Source organism: Anomalospiza imberbis, chromosome 11, assembly GCF_031753505.1.
Source record: "Anomalospiza imberbis isolate Cuckoo-Finch-1a 21T00152 chromosome 11, ASM3175350v1, whole genome shotgun sequence".
NCBI classification, from domain to species: domain Eukaryota; kingdom Metazoa; phylum Chordata; class Aves; order Passeriformes; family Viduidae; genus Anomalospiza; species Anomalospiza imberbis.
Window position 1 is genome coordinate 13,658,943 of NC_089691.1, and position 23,782 is coordinate 13,682,724.

Below are 23,782 nucleotides of genomic sequence, written 5' to 3' on the forward strand. Positions count from 1 at the left end.
GGGCGGCCGCGCGGCAGGTGAGGGGCGGCGGGCACCGGGGCCGCGGGGAGGGGAGCGCGGGCTGCCGCCGCCGCCGCGCCCGGCCTGGGGCGAGGAAGCGCTGCTGGGGGTCAGCGGCCGGCGGCAGGTGCCGCCCGGGGGCTGCGCTTTGTCTCCGCGTGGGGGGATGGGCGCGGCCCCTCCGGAACGGCGGCGCCTCCCGGGCGGGGCGAGGGGGCTCCGGTGGGCTGGGAAACTCCCCGCTCCTGGCCGCCCCCGCGGCCGGCTCTGCGGGGAGGAGGGCGGGGATCCCCGCGGCTCCGCGCCCCGCAGGGGCAGCAGGAGCGGGCGGCGGGGCTGGCGAGCCCCTCCGGCGGCGGTAGCAGCGCCGGGATGCGGGGAGCAGCGGGACCGGGCGAGAGCCCCCCGCGACCTGGGCATGGCTCGGGGGGAGGTGGCCCCGCGCCGAGCGTCGGGCAGCCCGTGCGGCCGCGCTGGAAGAGCTGCCCGGCCCTGGCCCCGCTCCTCGGAGCGCACTGCCTGGCTAATTCCTGCTGCTCTGGAGAGCTCGTTTTCCACCTCGAACGCGTTCCTTTTGAAAGAGTTTGCAGCAAGTGTTTGGGCCCCTCTGAGCAGGTGTGTTTTGTGTTCCAGGAGTTGCAATTTGAGATCTTTATTTTCTTAAATCTAAACTTTCTGTGACTGCTGCTTTATCTCAGGGCAGCAGTCTGGAACAGGAGTAGTCCTGGGAGAGTATCTGGAGTGCTGCTCTAGTTACAGAGAGGAAGGGGCTTACAACCCTGAGTGTTGTAAAACAGCGGGGTCAGTATTTTACTTGAACAAGTGCTCTATTCTGTGTAAGGCTGAATGTGATCTGCTCATTTGTGACCTCACTTTTTGAACAGGGATCACAGAAGTGTTCTGCCTTGTGTATGAAATGCAGAAATCGATGACTTATATTAATGATGTGCCTATGTGACATCAGGGGGCTAAGCCAGTGATGGAAGCATTCCTCCTGATACAGGGGGAAGCTGATGCACTGAGCTGTTTTCCTACGTGGTTTTGCATTGTAGTGGTGAAATTGGTGTTTCCCCTTGCTACAAATGGGGCATGGAATTTCACAGGTTGTAATAGGGTCACTTTGAGAGGCCAGCAATGCCTAGCAGAATCACAGGAGAAGAGAGCAAACAAGTTATGGATTGAGAAGAATCTGGCAGGGAAGGTGACTTGTAGGTAGTTTGGTGCTGAGCAGACTGTTTCTATGCACATCCACACCTGTGTGCAGCTGAACCAGAATCTGCAGCCAGGGACTTGCCCTGAACTGAGATTTGGCCAGAAAGCATTTACTATAGCAAGGTCATATATGGAATTTTCTCTTTAAATTTCTTCCTAACATGTGAAAAGAGTTAGGTTAGTAATACGATTAACAATATTTAATAAGATTAAAATCACCAGCATAACTCTTGAGAAAGGTGGGTGCAGACCATCAGCAGTTGACACTTTTAATCTCCGCTTTCTCCCATGTGAATGCTGTAAAGAGTTCAGGCTCCAAGGCTGTGCTTGCTTTTCAGAACAGAAGAATTCTGCCCTCTCCTGCTGACAGCTCAGGTATTGCCTTACCTTTCATGTCCACCAGCAGCATCGTATTCCCAGCGGGGCCACGGGATGTTCCCATATAAGGGCAGAGGGAATAGCTGACAGAGGGCTGTAATGAGTGTGCAGAGCTGTTCCCTTCGGTGCCAGTCTTTGTGTGAAGCCGGCTTGTTGCTGGAGTGCTGCTGCTGCTGGCACGCTTGGGTTTTCCTGGCAATGCCAGCAGAGCCTGCAAGGACTAAACGAGTCTGAAAAGTATCTGTTGCTGCCGAAGGTGGCCCCGTGAGCCTGGAGAGAGGCTGCCTGCCAAATGAAGCAGTGCCAGTTGTATGTTGGGTGTGCTCTGAAGGAAAAAGCACCCACCCAGGTTGCCTGTGTGGGGTGTGTGCTCTCCAGCACTGTCCAACAGAAGACAGAAGTAATTGCACTTTCTGTCTTCCACTGTTGCTGTTTGCTTTCTGGAGTGTTCCTTTAGCCAGCAGTGATGGGTACAGGGAAGCATGATATCTTTTTCAGTATAAGTTTCAGTGTCAGCTGGAGAGGGAGAACAACAGACCAGGACAAGTTCAGAAGAAGATGAAGCAGCCGCTCCCCAGAAATACTTGAGATTTTTTTCTGGTAAAAGCTTTGCTGCTGAATTGGGTAGTTTGACATTATTTCTCTTCTCTCATCTTCTTCTCTGTCTCTGTCCTTCCTGCTGCCTGTCAAAGCAAACTCACAAGGACATCAGTTTCTTCTCCGCACTGACAGCATCTCCATCTGTTCTGTTTTTGTTTGTAGCTGTTGTCTGGTTTTTGTTTTTTTTTTTTTCTCCTGAAACTTCAAATTGTTTGTTGTAGCCAAGTTCTGAGCTGAGCGCTCCCAATCTTGCATAAGGGCATCTTGGAGGAAGATGATAGGACTTTGATTCATCCCAGCTTGGAGGCTGTGCAGGGTGGTAGCAGTCAGGAGGCATGAGCCTGCCTGCTTCCTTGTAAGAATTAGCCCTCTAGATACAAGCTAGTTTCAGGAAGCAGGGCTTGGGCTGGTGCCCTTTTTGCTCACCTGGATCTTCAGTGAAACGTTTTTGTGCTCTGCATGCTGGGATCTGGTGCGTTCTACTGACTCCCCTTTGCATTCCCTATAATCTGTTAAAGCCCTGGATTTGATTTGCATTTATTTGTGGTTCTTGTGAGTATCTGATTGCAGGATTACTGTATCTGAAAGGATTCATCTTTGGCTGTTCATGAAAACCACAGGAGGGCTGCTTTTGCCTTTATGGGAATGTGACAGCTGGTCTTTCATTGTGCTGGTATCATTTTCCCTGTCCTATTACTGGAGGTGTCTTTGATGACCTGATGGTTGTGATGATGTCTTTAGAGAAGATTCATATTGATCTTTATTTGAGCTTTGTCTGGTTTCATCTCAGAGCTGGAAGACAATTCCTGTAAATTCTTGCATGTGTTTTTCAGAAACAAGTGATTGAGGCAGTGGGAGCACGTGTGCAGACTCGTGACATGATACCGCTGTTCCGGAAGGCAGAGTAGATGCTTAATTTAATTGGGAAACAGTAAACTGAGGTGTTGCACTGTCTTCACTCCAGCACGGTGGTGAAAGCCAAAGGACCATTCCTGGTGGCACACTGAATCTGGGAGACTCTCTAAAATCAGCACAGAGGGGGGGTTTTGCTACCTGCATTTTTCTCTGGAACCATGAAGAATCAGCCTGCGTGCTGTGGTTTGCCACAGTGATAACTGAGATGCTCCCCTGCTTAATAAACTGGCCGGGGTTGTAGTTGCTGGAGCTCAGACTTGCTAAGCTGCAAAGGTGCAAAAACACGAAGGAGGATGTTCCAACCTGTACCAACACGCAGCCCTGACTAATGGGAGAACCGCAGTGCTTTGGTATGAGCTCTCGAAGGCTCTGCCTCTTCTCCAACTGCTTAAGTAATAAACGCAGAGGACTTGTTTTCACTGCTAATATTTTTTTTTCTGCCAAGTAGTAACTAAGACATCTGAGCTATTCTGAGGTTCCAGGAAACAATTTAGGTTTTTTTTTTGCTAGCTAGAACTAAGTGCTGCCTCCTAATGCTTGTGAGGGAAAGAAAAAAGGAGAAACAAATGGTTTCAGTTTACGTAATTTTTTTTTGTTGTTGGTTTATTTTGGTTTGGATTTTTTGCCTTTTTGTGTGTGTGTGTGTGTTGTTTTGTAATTGAATCAATTTTTAAATAGTTTCTAATATCCTGAATTTAATTTTAGACCTTCACTTTCAAGTCCTGCCTGCCAATCTCAAGAAAGAAAAAGAGGGGAAAAGGAAGTAGAAAGCAAATTTGTGGTAGCATGATCTCATTTTAGATGTTGATCAAAATGTGAAATGAATCTTTGAATGAAACAGATCATAAGGAAATTTCCAGATGCCAGACTTTAATTGAATGGGAACTTTAGTGATGTGCTTGCAGTATAAAAACTGCAAGTACTGTTAGAATCACTTCTTCTGTGCCTGGTAAACGTGTGAGATTTTGCTTTGCTTTTGGCTCTGAAGTTTAACTGTGGAACAGCCTGGAACTGTTGAGTTTCCCCAGCCTCTGCTCTGCGCCAGTGCTGCTGCTCTCAAAATTCTTGCAACTTCATAGCTACTCCCTTTTAGAAAATGATAATTCGTTTCCCTTCTTGAAGTATCTGAATGCTGTAATTTTATCTTGCTACTTATATCTATTCCTGGTCTATCTCATGTGGGAAGTCTCTCATCCCTGTGTCACAGGCTGTAAGGGAATTGATTTTTACTTGTGGTGGTGGTTTAGCTAGACTGCTTCTGTATTGGGGACTGGAGTTTAGGAATTGTGTCACCACTTGCTCTAGATAGCCATGTAGAATCTGTGGTGAGCCATTGGGACACACAGCTGTAAGGTATTGACTAAATAGTTTGCTGTTGCTTTGTATCTGCAGGTGCAGACAATCTCAAGTCATCACCATTCTCCCTCTCTTTGCACTTTTCCTTAATTCTGAAATTAAAGGCAGCGCTTCTGGGCTTCAGTGAAAAAAAACATGTGTGTCAGCTTATCTCAGCATAATGTGGTATTGAGTCTCAATGATGGGGTTCATCCTGCTGCTGAAGTTATTCCAGGGAGAATGCAGTCCTTGTGTCCTACCCTTCCCTGCAGCTCTGCTGTGGCAGGAGGGTAGTTGTGCCTGGAACTGTGCAGATGGAGGAAGCTGATTGTGTTCAAGCATTTATGTTGATGAAACTTGTTTTCTGAGTAAATTGCATGTCATTCTATAAATAGAATGGATATGTTTGACATCTTACCCTGTTATAATAATTCTCAAAATTACTACATAGAAGTAGTGTTTTCAGCTGAGGGTTCCTGCCCATGTATGTAATTTCAAAATCATTTTTGTTTCAATCTCTGCTCTTTTAGCTTTCTTGTACTGCACCATTTCACAATTTGGTTAAGTGGCTTCCCTGCTCTTTGTGTGGAGTTATGTTAAAAACTGGAGTGCCACCTGCCTCCCCTCTCTGATCCTGACTCCTGAAGATTGTGTGCTCTTGAAATCTCTCTGTGCTTACAAGTGCCCATGCCCTCATCCTCCTGTGTGAGACACTGAAGAATTTTTGGGTTCTCTAGTTTCCATAAAGCCAACCTCTGTGGACAGCTGGCCAAGCAAATGCTTGAGAAAATGCTCCTGGCATTGCCTGCCAAGTGTTCTGCTCAGCTGGAAGTCCTTCAGACAAAATATTTGAAGCAGAGGAACCATGGCTTCAGAGATGGTCCTGCCAGACCAGGCTTTGTCAGAAACAATGTCCTCACTGAAGCTGTTGTAGGGTTTTGGACAGCTTGGAGTTAGTTAATGGTCCTAAAGCAATTCTCTCTTTAGTATTTTCAGCCTTGATCCCAAGATTTTTTTGCATTGAACCTTCTTAAAATGCTGGAGAGAGTGATTGTGTTAGTGAATTACAAAATTATCATATGTGCGAGCATTTTGGTAACACATGTGATGAGAATTTTGATAATCTGTTTGCTGTCTTCCGCTCACCAGAGTCATAAGCTCTTCTCACCTGTCTTCCACTGTCTCCTATTTCTAGTGTGGCCAAAAGTTGTAGGTGCTAGAGATCTCAAGTGCAGAAGCAGTTCCTGGACTTTTGAATTGCACTGACATCAGTATTTTGATTTTTATTTGCTTCCTGCTTGGCTTCTTGCATACAGATTGCAATCTACTACTGAATGATTCTACCCCAGAGAATGGTAAAGCTGATCTGCAACTGAATTAATTGCATAAGATCTGTGTGTGCCACTGTGGCAAACGGAGAAGTACTAACCAAGGGCTTGGTTTATTTGCCACATCTTTTCATCATTTTGATAGAAATTGATGAAATGAGGCTGCAGAAAGGTTGAAGTACCTGGGGAGACTATAGCATTCGTGAATTTATATTCTGATCCTTAGCTGAAACGTATTTTGAATTGCATTTCATGTCAGCCTGAAACTTGAGAGAGATTTAAGACAAAGATTGCAAGATTGCTGTTTGTCCTGTGTGGCAGTGCAGCTTTCTCATGGCTGTGATGGAGAGGTGTGGTTCCCTTGTGTGACTGTGCTTTCTGAGGCACTGCTGTGGCTCTAACGGGTAACACTGACTCGTACTGTTTATTTCCTCCTTTGATCTAAATTTTTTTCCTCTCATTTGGGGATTTGTAACCAGAAACTGTTCTCCAGATGTGTGACAGCCAGCAGAGGTGCATGTGCAATTTCAGAATGGCCCTGGGTGATTGCTACCAGCTTGTCCTCTTGGCAGCATAGGCAGAATTTGAATTGGCAGGAAGGCAGAGCAGCCCCTGCGGCACTGCCATCCCCGAGTGGCTCGATGTGCTGAGCTCCTTGGCCTCAGTAACAGGCAGCTGGAGGCCCAGAGCTGGAGTGTCTGGCTGTGCTTTGTGCCCAGCACTGCTGAGATGATGCAGAGCTAAAGAAAAAGGAGTGGTGGGGTAGAGCAGCTGCCATACAAATGCTGCTCTTGCTCTCTGTACTGCCCAGAGGGCAGGTACCTGCAAGATTACCTCCCACAGCAGCACAGATGGGCAGTAGGGACTGTGTTGCTGGCAGTGTGGCCATATAAGCAGCTGCACAGGACCAGATGAAAGAGCCATTTAGCCTGTTTTGCTTTCTCTGGGCTTGGGACAGTCAAGTCTCTGTCCTCACAGTGCCCAAGTCACCATGGCCCCTTCCTTCTCCACATTGAACTGGTCTGCAGGGGAGGTGAAAGCCTGTGTCAGTAGCCTCACTAACAAGTTCAGCAGAGTGCCATAAATATAAAGGCTTCTGACAATCATGCTTTCTTGCTAATTATATTTTTTACTTACTCCTGTGTGTTGTAGTGGCAGTACTGTTGTGGATACTTGAGCTTTGTAAATGCATTTTCTGGGCATAGAACACAGGCAGCCCCCTGCCATCGATGGTCGTGCAATTGTTCTGTTTCACTGTGGGACTGATGCCTGTCTGTACAGGGTGGTGGCATCATGAAGCTTTCCTTAATGACCTATACTGATAATGGCCACTGTTCACAATGCTTAACTAGGCCTCACCACTGTGGAGAGCTGTCTCTGTTGAACTCTGTGAATAAGGGTTGTGAAGAGTGGAAAGAGTAGGCAAGCTGATGGACATATCACATAACAGTGTTATTTTGGATCCGGCCATCCAAATACATCTACAGCATCCCACCGTCACAGCTCTGCTGTAGCAGAGCTCTTGCCATGGACCTAGGAATGCCAAACTCATTAGCCACAGACAAATAACATCTGAATAGTGTTTACCCTCCAGTGGATGACAGGGATGCATTGTCTTACTGGGAGGAACCTGAGTGCTGGTGCTGCTCACACAGTCCCCCGAACATTTCTGTTTAAGTACTTTTGCATTTCAGCGTTCTCTTGCTGATCCAAAGTTTGTGTCTGTGCCTGGTGCAGGTGTTCAGCATCCACAAGCAAGTCCCAGGATCCTGCTGCACTGAGCAAAGCTGCTACAGGAGAATGACCTGCACTCACAGTTCTGTGGTTTCATCCTTTTCCTGAATGTTTGAAAGCCATTGGGCTGTGCATCCGTTTCCCTTCCTCCCAGTGCTGCCAGCACAGTGTGATCCTAACGGGTGCTACAGTGACAATTACAGACCCTGTGTGTTCTGCAGGCTGCCAGAGCCTGTTTGATCATCAGAACACAAATGACACCTGGCTGTTCAGCTCTAGCATTGTAATCTGCATCCCCAAGTGCACCATGTAGAAAGTACCAGAAGGCACAAGGCCCTAATGAAGGAACTTTGCCCAAAACACAATGTGTTTATTTTAAGCAGGTAGAAATTTCATGTATGCAGTGATTCACAAGGGAGATAGTCTCAACCAGTATAAACACATGGGCCATCTTTGTTATTCCACTCAGAAATGAAAAATACATCTCAAAAACCTCTTTTCTGTAGAGAGAAATAAGAAAACTTTTTGTGCTTGTAAAACTCTTATCTCTACTGGGAACTGTCGTCTGTGTTGCTGCTTCACAGACTGAAATAGAACTGTTAGCTGGTAAAATAGTACTGATGGCTTTACCACTTGGTGACCTATAGGAAGACTTGTGTTTGTCTTCAGGCTGCTTTTCTGTTTATGCTCTGAGAAGTCTTGTGCCTTTGGCCTGTTTTGGACAAAACGGTGAAAAGCTCAAGTGGAGGAAGGAGAATTGATCTTTTGAGAGCTGCAAGAAAAAACAAAGTATTGCAGGACTTTCCCTCTAAGGGAGCAAAACACTCCCTTTTAAATGAAGACTCTGTGTTAATTCCCTTTGTTTTTTTGTGGGATGGAAAGGTCACTTTGTATCTATCTAAGCTATGAAAAAATCAATTGTTTAATCAATTTCTAAAGTAGATTTAGTGAAAATGACTACTGTGGTGTGGCTTGGGCTTTGATGTGTGGAGGTGTCCTCAAAAGCTACTAGAAAAGTCAGTGCAGGGCATTGCTGGAAATAAACTTACAGAAATTTTAGGGGAATTTTCTGTCCCATTCAGTATGTCCACAGGGTGTTTTTTTTTCCCCTGCCCAGTCCCAGCGTGGCTTCCTCCTGGTGTTCCTACTGAAAGAATGGATCGCTGTGAGCAGATCAACAAAAGCAGTAATGCAGTTCACTTGAGCAGTCATGCATAAATATGAGCAGACTTTCTGCTGTTCAAACTGATGGGTAGCCTCCCCTGAAACCAGTTTTCCATAGGCTGCTTGCTCCTGCTACTTGGAGCTGTCTTGGTGATCTTGTCCCTGACAGACAGTATTGGTGTTCCCAGGTAGCTGGGCTGGGGGGTTCACAATGGGAAATAAATTTCCTGCTTTGAAAATGCCAAGGTAAGGACTGGTAAAAGCCATATATTTCATTCTGCTATTGCCTCGGAATTATTTTCTTCCAGGTGGTATAACAGGCAGAGCCCTTCCAGCTGTCACACTGACCCCCACCCAAAGCTGGCCTGTGCTCCTGCCTGTCCACAGAGCATAAGCTCCCTGCCTTGTGCTCTTTGCAAACTTAGATGTGGGTTTATTGTATAACACCAAATGGAAAGTAACACAAAATGAGAAGTGCCACACAGTGGAAACCTGGTTAGAGGTGGAAGTTCAATGGGCCTGCTGCTAGAACAGTAGAGGAAGGTACAAGTGATATGGAGTGCCTGGTTAACATCTACAAGGGATAAATGCTTTTCATGCAGTCATTTGAATAAGTCAGGTCTTTGGGCAGGTTTGAGATGGGTAGTTACAATTTTGGTGTATACCTCCGAGGATATACACCTCTGAAGGGATGGATTGTGTTAATAGTAAGAAAGTGTTGCTGGAAAGATACACGGCCGCAGGTTGACTGTTCATGTAATGTGTTTCTTGGATGTCTGACTTGGAGTCAAAGAATGGTATGAATAATTGATCTGTGCCAACACCAACAGCATACCTCATAATTATTTAATTAAAATAAAAGGCTGATGCTTCTGAAATCATGGGTTACTGGGTACATTTCAGAAAGTACTATTCCTAGCAGGTGACTTCAACAAGCATCAGTAGTGTACTCTGCTGTTCAGTAGTTCATCTGTATTCTGAAAATAAGTCTAAAGCCACTGCTAATGTTGATTCAGCAGAGAAGCAGGCCATGCTGAGGACAAATTCAAAACAATGGCTAGAAATGACAGGAATGTTGGGATTTTCTTGCTTGAATATTCTTAATAGTATGTAAGTCTTTGGCAGAATGGGGGAGGTAGTGAAATTTACCTTAGAGGTTTTGGAGAAATGATTAAATGGTGATTAAGAAAGATACGAGCTCCTTACACTCAGTACAGTCAGATAATTGACTGTTAGTGAATTGATATGATCTTTGCAGCCTGATTTCTGTAGCTCCTCCATTATGCTGTAAAATGAACCCAGTGAAATTGCATCCATCGGATACAGGCAAGTTTGGACTTCTGTGTGCCAGAGATGCTGATTTTTCACTGATTGTGCCTCACCAAAGTAGTGATCCTGAAGAAGGGGGAAGAGGCTGGGGAAGGACAATCAAATTGATATTAAAAAAAAAAAAAAAAGAAAAAAAAAAAGAAGTAAAAAGCTGTTCAAAGACTCAAGAAAATACGCCTTGTACTGATTCACTGACAGGGACCAATCTGTTGATTGCCAAAAAAGCTATTGAGAGGTGAGTTGGTTAAAACATGTGCATAATTGACTCTGAGGAGCTCCTCTTTAATCCAGCAGAGAAGGAATTAATGGCTCAAGGCAGAAGGCAAACAAATAAGAAATTAGTCTGGCCTCGCTGCCAGAAAGAATGATGGAGCCATTGTAGCAAACTACTAGCAGAGTAGTGAACTTACGTTTTGACCTCCAAAGGCCTTTAGTCTGGATGCCATAAACCACTACATTTCACAGAACCACTTAATGGGCTTTATGGAGGTGTGAGTGGATAAAATGGAACAGTGCCTGTGTGTTAGGCAGGAAATCAGAGCGGTTGTACCTTAAATTATGTGACTCTGACTAGTCCTGGTGCAATTGATTTCTGATTTTCTGTGCTTTAAAAGTAACCCCAAGGCCAATTCAGTCATGTTCTTCATCCCTGTTTGTTCTTTTCCTCCCAAACTTTGTTTATGTCTAGATGTTTTATGAGCCATAAGTGGTACATCCTGGATGTAAAGAATATTGTTCATGACAGGAGTGTCAGCTTGAGGTTTGTACATCAAATATCTCATGAAAATGAAATCTTCTTTATATTTTTTATATTTCTTAGAAATATCAGTGTAATGGTGAAATAGTGTATCTTACCTGTGTTGTGGTATTTATTTTATTGATTAAACTTTCTAGGAGAGTAGAGTTTTATTAAGCATTTAGTGCGTAAACCCATGTACTCTAAGGAATTATGTTAAATTCCAGTGGCATTTAAGAAATTCAGTTTCATAATCTTCTCTTGCATTCAATGTGAAAATCCTATACAAGTAGTAAATCTGATGAATGTTATAATTTAGCCTCTGATTGTTTCAGAATAACTTGTGATTGTTTACAGGCTGAAAATGAAAGAACTTTACAAGGCTGAGAAATCATTGAGCTCATTTAGTTTGATGCTGTGTAAAGCAAGGCAGTGGCCTTTCTTGAATTTAAGCTAAACATTCAAGTTGAGACTGAATGTTAACAAAGAGAAGAGTTGCAAGTGATGGAGAGCTTGCCCTACTAAATACATTTCAAAATACCTTTGAGAAAAGAAGCTTGAAAAACAGACCTTGGTCTGCTCAGGCCAGAAATATGCAATTAGCAAATTATTAACCTTGTTGTGAATGGTTTAAGTAACATGGTACTTGTTCTGTTTCACTTCTGATTGACTAAATAATAGCCACCATCAGCAGTCTCTGCTGTGTGCCGGATTGCAAAATCCGCTAATTAACACATTCGTTTCATATTGCTGCTGCCAATGTTTGCATTGAAGAACGTGGCTTTTTTTGGCCATATGGATGGGTGGGAATATCAAGATCGTGTTATGGCTCTGTGCTCATTCATGTGTGATGCTTTGTGCTCTGTTTTTCCCAAGACATCTAATCAGGCTTGGGGCTGAGCAGTGCCTTTTTGGAGAATCTTTTTACTGAAAGGTCAAAATAAGCACAAGGCCCAGAGACAAGTCTTGCTGTCACTCTTCCCAGCTGCCCCCCCGCCCTCCTTTGTGTGTGTCTCTCCCTGTATACATATGTAGGAGTCCTTCACTCAGCACATTCATCTCTTATTTCTTTCCTGAGACCCAGGGCTTTTAAGTGCCACTCAGTGTCTTCCCAAAGAGAACACAGCTCTGCCAGCTGGATCTCCCTCAGGCTGGGGGTGGATGATTTGTGGTGTGGGAGCTCCTGGCACTCACCTGCTGATGGGGCTGCTGGCTTTGCACCATTGCAGTGCACTGTCAGCTGCCTGGCATGCCTGTGTCTCAATTAACCACGTGTAGGTAGACCAGGATTTACCCTAAGGGCAGCACTTGCTCTTGGACTGGTATCTGGTGGTTCTTCAAGAGAGTGGGAAGGAAAGTGTGCCTTACAGTGGTCTCAGTGAGGGCTCCAAATGATGCCATGGATGCTGAAGACTTGGATTTGCAGTCCAGATCAGGTCTGACATAAGTAAATTTGTTCACACTTACCCTCTGCTACCTCCCATCCATGCGCTGAAAGCGTTACCAGGAAACTCCCTGTGGGAGAGCATAACCATCAGGAGGGGGAGATGGTAAAATCTGGGTATTTATTCCAGCTCTCAGAGTGCATCTGAGGAAGATGTCTTTGTTTTATTGAATGAGAGATATTTTATGGTATTGATGGGCTTGTGCCTGTTGTAAGAGCATTTGAGGCAGGCAGCTCTTTTGCTTTTGCTGTCACTGTTTTTTAGCCCTGCTTGGTTTCTCCTTTCCCTTATTCACCAAGTGCAACTGAAAATGAGGTACTGAGGCAGCCCATCTAGTTTTTTGTATGCAATCTAGCAAATATTGGTGCTGGAAACTGGGCTCTTGCTGCTGTTTGTCTGGTAACATTACCCTCTGTTGTTTCCTTGTGCTGCTTTTGAAAAATGCTGGTTTGGTTTCTGTTTGAGAGGTGGTTGGCCCATAAATGTATTCTAACCCACCTAATAATTCTTCTCTCAAATCTTTCATCAGGTTTTTTCTGTTATATAGTTTAAAAAGAAAAAAAAACCCCAAATGCCTTTCTTTACCCCTGGAAACAGCAGTCGTCTTGTTCTGCTGAGCTGAGTGCTGCTCATACTGATCACTGCTGTTCCCTTTGTCTTCGTTTATTTTAGAGTTAAGTTATAAGCTGTTGAAGACTAGGCTATTTTTGTTCTGTATTTTTGCAGGATCTTTTACATGGGTCTTCTAAACACTAAAAGAAATGCTCTTAAAGACAAATGTACCATCTGTATCAGGGCAGGATGGTCATTACTCTAAAAATGAAGTTTTGTGGGTTTATTCTGATAAACCATTTTGGCAAGCACATGCCTGCACCGAGGAATGCCTGTGTCAGGGCTGGGCTTATGACCATCTTCTGTCTTTATGTTGGATTGCCCTTTGTCAGCCAGATGCCTTATGATCCCACCTTCTCCCTGTCCCTCTTTTGACAGTAGCTGCGGTGCTCAGCAGGGGCTCCCTGGCTGTGTTTGCTTTAGCTGGAGAGGTGTTTGCCTTCACTGCAGAATTCCAGTTTCCAGCTGCCAGGAAACCTGGAGCGCTTTTGTTGATTTGTTAGGGCACAGTGCACCTCAGGAATGCCTTTGCTAAGGAGCTGGGAGTGATGGAGGGGATCTGCCTGTTGCAGTGTGAAGCCTTCTTGTTTCTCTCTACAGAAACACCAAGCAGGAATCCCCTAAAGCAAGGCAGGGAAATAGCTCACTTGGCTGACTACTTTGTGTCAAAGTGAGACTCACTTAGGTTTCCCTGGCACAGAAGTAAGGCAGTGAATGATAGCTGCAATTTTAAGTGAGTTTTTGTGGGGGATGATACTGTGAATTGCCCTACCAGAGGGTTTGTATGCATTTGGTTGGTGTTAAGAGCTGGCATTCCTGAGCCAATGACTAGGGCTTTTTTCTGGGACTTGGCTTTGGGCCATCTAAATCTTTTGCACTTTCAAGAAGCAAGTTTCAACCTCTTTGGATTTGCAAACTTCTAAACATTTTACAGTATGGATTTGGCATTTTAGTTATCTTTGGAGACAGCAAAAGTCTATGGACTACAAGTTTAAAAACCACTGACATGAATGTGTCTTCTGTAGTAAGTTCAGTAGAACACCTTCACCTCTCTAATGTGTTGCAGCCATCTGATGTTCACCTCTTTTTTTTTTTTTTTTTTGCTTGTATTTCATGCACACACAAATGCACGTTCCTGGACTCTCTCTTTCATTTGAGATTTTGGAGGCTGTTGCCCCAGGTGATCTGAAAATGTTTGCTGTTTGTACAGGGTAGGGTGGTCAGCTGGTCACTTTGTGCTGATCAAGTATTTGGTAGTTGCAGAGTAAGTTGTGTTTATGGGGCAGTGGTGCTGAGAAGGAATTTCCTTTCCTGGCTGAGGTAGAAAGGCTGTCCACGTACAGCTTTATTCCTTTGCTTTAGCATTCCTTGAGGTTGTTTCCCTATTTTACAAATGCATCTTTTGAGAACTGCCAGGAAAATGTCTCTCTCAAATGGAAATGGAAATTTCTGAGCTCACAGGAATGAAAACCTTTGGGTCTGTGCTCACTGAGTGAAAAGAGGATTACCAACCAGCCATTCTCCAGTGTGCAAAGCAGTGGAGCAAAGTATGCAGAGACCCTCTGGAAGTTATTGGCTTTCCCAAGGAAGGGTGCTGGTGAATAGAATTGAATAAGGTTGCTTGTGTCCCTCTTGGCTTCCCTGCTGCAAGTACAGAAAGCAGTGAAACTTGGAACTCAGTAGATGCCTGAAAAAAAATGGGAAATTGGTATTTTTTTAACGTAGATTCCTTGTGGACAGGTCTAGAGCCAGTGTTCCTGCATTACTGTAAGAGAATAATGGGTTTGTGACTGCATTTAGGCCTGAAAAAAGCAGGGGGCAATACTGATTTTTCCAGACCTGCTTGAAGAGTTCAGAAATGAGGATGGTGTGCTGGAGCAGGTGCAGATGGCTTATTTTCACTGGGGACTGTTAAACCTGCCAAAGTGTAAACTGCATCTTAACAGGAAGATGTGAGACAAGGTCTGCACATCTCTCCCTCCTAATTACTACAGCTCAGCTGCTGCTGTCTCTTATGCTTACACATCTGAAAGGTGACAATGACAATGTCTTGAATGGCAAAGCAATAGGAAGAAGGGTCTTATTTTTTCCTGTAGTCTGCAACAAAGAAGTTATTCAACCAATAGCCAAAAATATCACTATGAAAAATCCTTCTCCCAGAAACTGCATCCATTATTCCAGAAGATAATAATTATTTCTGTAGATCTTGATGGCTTGTCTCCTGAGTGACTGCAGGTAAAGCAGCAACCAGCTTTCCCCTCTTTCCCACACCAACAGCCTCAGGCATGTTCACAACAGCAGTAGGACTTCCATTTTTGCTGTCCCTGCAGTTCTGCACTGGGTTGCCTCTGTACACATTATCTCTTTCAAGAAGTTGGAAAGCTCTTCTCACCTGTTCTGGCAAAAATCTCCTGTAGCATTTTCACAGTAGTTACTTTAGATGCCAAAACCCAGACTTTCAGATCCTCATCATTCATGGTGTGCAAAAGATGAAGTAGTTTTTATGACCTCCTCTTAGAGGAGCAGGTACTTCAGTGGGAAAGATGGTGCTGTGGTTGTGATGGCATTGCAGTGGTACAGCAAGAGTGGAGGCAGTGGCAGCTCCCAGCCTGGGCTGCATGTGATTGTTGGATTTGGTGTTTCTCCCTGAAAATCTGTTTTAGGTCAAGGTATCTGCTGGCAGTCTTGCTGGTTAGCTACAAATGTGTTCAATCTTCCCTCACCCCTACTCTGTTTCACTGTACCCCTGTAAATCTGGTTTAAGAAACAGCTGCGTGGATGTTTGTCTTCCTGCCTCCTCACCTGTTCTGTTTAGCTCAGGAGAACATGCTGCCAGGGCAGGATGGACTCTGATCAGACACTGCATGGGCTGATGGGGCTCCTCTTCTCTGGGGGAAAACACACAGCAGAAAAAAAGGTAAAGAAGTGCTAAAAACCACAGATTTTTTTAGGTGAGAGGAGAACATCCTTCTTCATAGCCAGTTCACAAATAGGGAATAAAAGTTTAAGCCTGTCCATTTATATCAGCCTGGGAAATGGTGGATTTCTCTCTTGAGGCCTTTGCCTCAGGCATCTTGCCAAAAGGCATCTAGTCTCTATTCACTTCAAACACATACAGTTCCTAAGCCCAAAATGTGCAGAAAGCTCCTGAACTGTGATCAGCTGAAGGCCAGAAAGCATGACCTGGTGCTTCATTGAAATCAATGAATTGAAGAGCTGTGACTTCTGGATGCTTTGGAAGTATGATCAGCACCTGCTGTGCAATGTGAACCTAAAGAGCATCAAAGGGTAATCAGCTCAAACATGGATCTAACCTGTATTTATGGTAGGAAAGTATCCTGGAATTTGTGCTGAAAATTAGAATTTGAATAATTGAAGTGACTTGGCAAACACATGCACATTTCTTCATGGATCCTGTGTATGGGATTTCTTTCTTCAGAGCACAAAGAATTCAAGACAAATTTTACTTTGGAGTAAAAGGCATGTTTTTAGCAAAGGCAGTGCAAGCAGTGTTGGGACAGACTCCAGGTCTTTGGTGTTCCTGAAGAAACACAAACAACTGCAGAGAAGGGTATAGCTCAGATCCTTTTGCCAGCATGCTTAGCAGGCAGCCCTGCACCAGATCTGGTTCAGCCTCGACAAGTGACCTCTGTCACTGAACAGGAACATAAAGAGCCTCAGTGAGCTTTGGCTGAACTAGGCTTTTGCCTGTCTGCTCTGGAGAGAGAGTAACCTCAGTGTTCCCTTCCCTCCCTCAGTGTGTCTGTGAAAATACTAACTTGATTTAGCTGCCAAAAAAAGACATTTGAAAAGTGTACATTGCTCTCCTGTGTCCCAACTTCTGTAAAATATGGGTTATGGTTGGTTCCTGTATATGGCGCTCAGTAATTTTACAGAAGAGAAAACGGCACCACTGCAACTATCCACACAACACTTAATACAGTGAGGTCTTAGTCTGTGCTAGGACTCCAGGGTGCTATTCTGGGCATTATGAACCTGATTATATTACACACAGAGCTCAGATGGCTCAGAGCCACACTCAGGATATTAACTGTTTCTATTAAGCTTTGCATTTAGAGATCCTCCTGTCAGAGGAGAGGAGCAATGCCAGATGAGCTGGCATTCCCACAGCAGAGCAATGTGTGTGAGTATGGTTAGGGAGTGTTTTGTGTTTCATTTGCACAAGGGGTAACCCGAGCTCCGGAGTTTACTAACTTATGGGTGCTCAGTGTAATAACCTTTTCAATGTACTCGTTTTGTAGCTGCAGGTGTTGTGGAGGAGGCACTTACTGATGTAGATGTACAGAGTGCAGGAGAAACCTTACAAAGTGCTGTAAATGTATCATAAGGGGAAATCCATACATAGTGTGTAATCTGGCAGAGAACATGATAAAGTGGCATTGACTGTGATTACTTGTGATTCTTGACAGCCTGTGCCCCTGAAAGAGTGTTTTTAAGACTTGTTTTAGTTTGTGATGAAGGTGGTTTTAGGATTAGTGAAGGTCCTTCCGTTTCTCTCAAAAAAAAAAAAAAAAGTGGTTTTGTTTTGTGCTTTTTCAGGTTTTATAAAAACAAACACCCCGAAAGCCCAAACAACAACAATAATAAAAGAAACCCTTTGTGGATCACCTCTGTGATCCAAACAAACTTGATGAGTTTCTCACTGTTTGAATACACATTGTCTGCCAGGTGGGAACTGTGCAGCTCTTTCTTCCCTCATCACCCTGCAAGTGCAGGAAGAGATAAGAGGAATTTATTTAATCCTGCCCTCACACTGGCTGAATTTGAATCACACTACCAGACAGGTATGCTGAATTTGGAGCCTAAATGGATGCCTTGGGTAGGAAAGGGGGCAGTGAGTATGGCTGCTAGGGATATGAGGCACTGGGATAGTGCTGGTGGGAGAAGAGGGATGCTGGACATGGTAGCACATGCTGTTGGGAAAGCAGCCTCTCATCTTGCCCTGGAGGTAATGAGAATTTGCCTTTGCAGGGCCTGGGGATCTTCCCAGTAAAACTGCAGTTTGCAGCTCCTTTCTCTGGACTGGGAGAGATGCAGCTGTTGAGCAGGAACTGGCTACTGTGCAGCAAAATTATTTTTTGCAGGAGACAGAAACAAGTGGATGGAGGTATCCATGTGCCATGTGGATCCACATGCCACTGTTCAGCTCATGCTTTGGCTGATGGAGAGGGGTTCAGTTTGCATGTGTTTTACTGAAGACTATCCCCTTTCTCAGAAAGCAAATAGCTGACATCTTGACCTTGCAAAGGCTTGGACAGCTTTACATTTTGAAAGCACTGCTCTCCAAATGTGGGTCTATAGTGCAAGGAATGCACGTGATGACCTTGGTCTTCCTGTGCCTTCTTGGCTACATTTTTTGTCTGGGATGCCAGTGACCCTGAGATCTGGACCTTTCCCTCTGCTGTTTTGTGTTAAAAATGAAGAACAAATTGTAATGTGTGGAAGCAGTTTGTGTGATGGAACCCATCAAAATAAACTTGAGGGGATGGTGGTGGTGGTTGAGAGCACTTGACTGAAACCTGGCAATTGGGCTGGGTATAGTGAGAAGGAAAAGGGCAGCCAGGAAGGGACTGAATGGAAATCAGTCCCCGAAATAAATATTGCATGAGTGGGGCAGAAAGAGTCTCCTTCAAATCAGATTCTGTGCCTGAGCCTTCCTCCAGAATTTCCTGCAATTTAGACAAATGACCAACTTCAGATTTTTTAAGTGGTGTTTGAGCTGAACACTTGCAGCCGTGCCTTCCCATCCAGCTGCTGAGCAGAAATCCTTGTTCTTCAGTCTTGCCGGGAGCTGCTCCGCGCTTTTTTGTGGCAGCAGCTATTTGCAATGGGAGCCCCCCCCGGCCCTGGATGGCTTTTTCTGTGAAAGAAGGCAGCGCAGCCAGGCAGACATTATCCCCTTGCCGGAAGGAGGGACCCGGGCTCCCTGGGGAGGAGGGACGGGCAGCGAGTGATTCATTGCAGCTGGCTGCAGTTTGGCCGCCTCTCTCTCTGTGCCCTGGGTGCCAGGGAGTGACAGCTTGTGGGCAGCAGGCCAGGCTGTGAAAAGAGGAGTGTGTGAGGCCTTTAGCTTTCTCATGCTTTATCAAGCTGCAGAGAATAGCTCGATATTCAGCCAGCGTTGGTGCAGGTCAGGAGAATGGAAATGCGAACTTAACTCCTGACATGCTGGCTGATGGCTGACCGCAGGCTCTGCGCCCTCGTGGGCGGCTTTGTACCGCAGCACGTGGGGCAAAAGGGAGGAAAAGTGCCTTGATGACATGGTAAAGATAACTTTTTGTTAAGTGGGCAGCCTCTGGGACCTGCTGAGAGAGTGGAAAGATGAAAAAAAGGGCTTTCCTCTTGGGGCTTGCTGGCTGTGTGCTGGTGGAGGATGGAAACGCTGGAAAGTAGAGCTGCAGGAATGACGAGCGTCCTGGGACGGTGAGAGGGACTGTGATGGACGAGTGGCAGGTCTGTCCCTTCACTGCTGGCACGACGCTCGGGGCTGTGGTGTCAGTGCCGAGGGCAGGACGGGGCCATTCCCGGGATATTCCCGGGATGTCCCCGTGTGCCGAGGTCCTGCCAGCCTGTGCGGAGGGCTGCCCGCCGGCGCGCAGGGAGTTAAGCTCCTCATCGCCCGGGGGTGAGCCTACTTCGGGGTGTTGAGCTCCATTCCCACGGCTTTTCCTTTCTGAGGGCTGGGGGAGGGATCGCCTGGAACAAGTAAAATGCCTGGAGGCTGGAAAACAGCACCCCGGCCCCTCTGGCCTTGTGCTGGTCTGGGAGGGATCTGCGCTTCACGGCAGGCTGGGCAGGGGCTGCCGGCCAAGGCCGGGGTCAGTCGCTGCTGGGCAAGAGCCTGGGTTATTTCTCTCCTTTAGGCAAAGAGAGATGGCTTTGCAGGCAGTGCAAGTGCCTGCCTAGGGGCTGAAATAGCAGAATTCTCAGCTGGAAGGACGTGAAGTCGAAATGAAGCCCGAGCAGTCCTATGGGCAGATCACAGTACAGGTTAACACCCACGTTTGGTGGCTGAGGGAGAGCGGCAGCGCTGGGTTCCCTGCTGCACGTGCATGTTTCTCAAAGGCACAAGGGAGCAGAGTCCTTTCTTCCCGAAGCTGACTCTTCCTTCTCCTCCTGCATCACTTTGAGCTGCTGAGTTGAGGTGTTTGAAGTCCTGAGGAGCAGGAAGAGGGCAGGTGAAAGTCTGAGAGGCTGGGTAAGGGAGTTACTGAGTACTCAGAGCACAGCCTGCAGCTGCCTGTGAGCCTAAATCCCACTCTTTCTCCATCAGCGGTGCAGGGGTGCGGGACAGCAAGAGAGTTTTGCCACATCCCGGTTTGCTATGGAGCTGAGTGTATCTGTGTGAGGTACAAATCCGAGTCAGCACCTATCTCCCACCAGAGGGAGAAGGGAGTTTGTGTACCTGTTCAGCCCCTAGAGAGACTCCGAAGTCCCCTCTGAAGTCTAAGGTGTGCAGTCCCTATTCTCAACAGCTTTTGAATTCAAGGCAAGGTGAACTATGTGAGCAAGTGGGACCCAGTAGCAGCATGAAGGAGAGATGAACTGTGGGCTCAGAATGCAGTTACACAGTTTGATTCTGATGGGCTGTGTTTGTGCTGTATAGACCAGGTTATGCCAAAAGCCCGGCAAAGCTGTGGTTAGAGACTGGATTTTTGCTTGTGCATTGGGTATCTGGCTTTGCATCTGCCCCAGATCTTCTTTGCAAAGAGTGAAGTACTGTGATCCTCCCACTTGCTGTGCTGGCTCCTGTGACAGGAGGATCTGGAGGGGGAGAGGGTTTGGGAAGTATTGCCTGTGTGGGCAGAGGCTTTGTGTAGCTTGGGCTAGCACCCACATACGGACCTTAGTGGTAAAACAACAGGGTGCAAATGTTCTGCAAATACCAGACTTGAGGTGGATCTTGTTGATTGTTAATGCCAAAATCCTAATAAAGACTGGTAGGCAGGAGCTCTTGTGTTTTCTGCACCCAGGCTCCTAATAATGGTCGCTGGGCTCTGCTGTCAAGTGTTCTTCAGCTCTTTGCTCTGTCCATTTATTCACCCAGCACTGGAAAATGTGGCTGGAGTGGGAGCTGGGGTCCCAGGCGGATCTGAGCCCTGTGCAGCACAGACCTGCAGTGGATGCACAAAGACGAACTCTCACTGGCTGCGAGGTAGCTTGGGACCCAGGTGCAGCGCAGGCACCAGCGAGAGCCGGCTCCCCTGCAGGGACAGGGGGTGTGTTCCCATTGTGCCTGTTCGGTTTGCTCCTGTCCAGCCTCTTCTCATTATTCTCGCCTTGAGCTGTCTCAGGCCCAAAGGCAAAGTGCTGCAGAAGGCTCTGTGGGCTTTCCCTTGAGAGATGTGGGGTCCTTGGAGAGTGGCTGTTCAAGGGAAGCACTGCAGTGGGCTGAATTGAGGCTGTTTCAGGCTGCACAGCTCTGAGCTAATCTCCCAGAGGCAGAGACATTACTCACCAATCAGGAATGTGTCTGTATTTTTCCTAATGAGAACAAAACATTTTATCCCTGTTCATTAGCAGAGAGTTAGCGTGTGCAGTTGCTATGCCAACAACCTCCTCTCCTCCGCAGACACACTGAGGGTGTCTTCCATGCCATGGTTAGAAGGGTGAACAGGAAGGCTGGTTCTGGCAAGAAAAAGATCCCATTGTTTTCCCAGGGCTGCATGGACTTTGTGCAGCTGGACAGACCATGCCTTCTCCAAGGAAGGGAACCACAGCAGGAGTCAAGTGCAACAGATTTAATTTATTGGAAAAATAGTCTTTGCATTTCATGCTCTGTTGTTTTTTCCAGCTTGAGGCACACTCTTCAGTAAGAGAAATGAAGGTGTCTCAACGTTCCCAAGAGTCCAGATGGTAAGCAAAATGTGCCAGGAGTCAGCACTGGGATGCCCATGGACAGCTGCAGCCCGCTGGGCTCCTCCTTGTTCCTGATCATCTCCGTGAGGGTGGCCACTGTCATGCTGGGCAGCCTCTGGATGCTGCTGCGTGACGAACCCACCTGACCAACTGTACCACCTGTGATTAGTTGGACGAGTTCTCCAGGCACGTGGTCTACTGGAAAGAGTGAGTGGCTGTATGTGGGAGTGTTCACTTGTTCCCTTTGCAAAGGGAACATTCTCTGTGCAGGGAAGTCCTGTGAAGGATGAAGAACATCTCTTCAACAGAAGCTCTGTTCTGTAGAGTTCTGCTGTAAGCAGATGTATTTACTCCAGAGGGTGCCTATTTGCTTGTCAATTTTTCCTTTGTCTCTCCAACTTTCTTGAGAGAGTGATTGGAAATTGTGGGTTGCAATGCTACCAAAGTCAGGCCACTGTGCACCTTTTACAAGTCTTTTTGGCACCTCTGGTGTTGCACTTGAAATATAAAAACTACTTTTAAACTTTGAATTTTCTGTAGAAGTGAGTTAATTTAAGCTACAGACCAAAACAAACCAAAAAAGCCAAAACAAAACCGTGAGTTTCTGATGGTGATCTCTAAGTAGAAATGGGCCAGTAAGTGTTGCCAAATCTGAAGACAGACTCCTGGAGCAGGAGTAATGTTCATCTCTGTCAATCACCATGGAGTGTGATGAGCTGCTTTGCACTGGCTGAGCTTTGTGGTGTTGACAGCTATAGAGTCTTGAAGAAATGTCTCTCTGAAACTGAATTCTTTCAGGCTGCTTCCTGTTAAACAGGATAGATACAACTCTGCTGTCACTTTGGCTGATGAAGCACTCTGTAGGTGAATACATGGAATTTGAATATGGGAATTTGAATATCAAATGTAGGGTGGTACACCAGGGATCCCAGACTGAATGAGTTGCTGGAGATCTGCAAATCTGCATGAACTTCTGGCTGGGAAGTGAAACCCTGGCACCTGGATACTAGGAGCTGATGTAGATGAGTCGCTGACTTGCACTGGAGGGATGAGTATCAGGTTAGAGCACTGGGAGTACAGGAGCCCTTCATCAGAGGGATGTCTGCTTGTTGGATTTGCAGCTCTAACATCAGGAGAAATGAAATCAGCAGAAATAAAAACAATGAACAAAGTGAGACAGCAACCCCCAGCCCAGACCTCTCTGGGGTGCAACCTGTGTGTTTCGGTTTGGTAGTAGACCTGGATGGAACTCTTAGATAATAAAGAGCAAGTTTTTAGAAAATCTCTTTCAATCTGGAGCATCCAAGAATAAATCCTGAATACATACAACAAATGTACAAAGATTGGAGAGTCTGGTTGCCTCAGCTTTGCATTGCTCTGGGTAGTTCCAGTAAAACCACTAAATCAAAGCTGTTTGAAATAGGGAATGAGTAAGTACTTGAGATTACTTGAATTCAGGCCAGTCTCTTCTGTATCCATGCTTTCAGGGTACATAAAAAAAAACAAGATCATAAGGAGGCCAGAGGACTGTATGTTGTATTCTTTGAGATATTGAGGTGATTCTTTCCAGATCCTATTGAAAAAGTGCTCCAGCAGAAGTGCACTAGAGGACATGCTTTTTAGTACCTTTAAGAATGTGAAAGATCATGTCTGAACAAACTAACTTCTGAAATGTGTGTTATGGTTATTATCTGACTCGCACTCAACTTCATTCCTGTGCAGTCAGAGTAGTGACTTGGTGTTACCTAGGAGAGTGTTCCTTGTTCCTTCCTCTTCCCTCCCCTCCCTTTTAGTTCAGGGACTGATTTTCTGCCCTATTTTCTGTGCACCACCAGTTTTTAAGAATAAACACACAAATGCAGTGCTGTGTGCAAGGCAAGAATTCTTCAGAAGCATTCACCTTTGCCTCTGAAAGCAGGCTTATAGAATCTTGGGAGAAGGGTTCTTTGTTTTTATCAGGACCAGTTATGGGCCATTTGTGGGGTGAGGTGGTCCTTCTAACCTTTAGTGTGTGGTTCAAAGCCCTAAATTGTGGGGTAGGTTTATATTTTTAAGAAGCTGTTAGCACCGAGTATTGTAACTCTAGGTAACATATTGTTCTGTTGGGTTTTAAT

At 45.9% G+C, this 23,782-nt stretch overlaps 1 protein-coding gene across 4 annotated transcripts in view; it reads left to right on the forward strand.

Annotated features, from left to right (window-relative positions):
- The window catches only part of PLXNB1 (plexin B1), a 77,425-nt gene continuing 53,643 nt past the window's right edge, over window positions 1-23,782 (forward strand). The window contains exons 1-2 of one of the 4 annotated variants that reach the window (XM_068201971.1): window positions 1-17; window positions 21,610-21,875. The gene's annotated coding sequence lies outside the window, so the exon portion shown is untranslated. Of the gene's footprint in view, window positions 18-21,399; window positions 21,876-23,782 lie in introns of those variants that run through there. The other 3 variants (XM_068201974.1, XM_068201972.1, XM_068201973.1) reach the window with 3 other exon arrangements.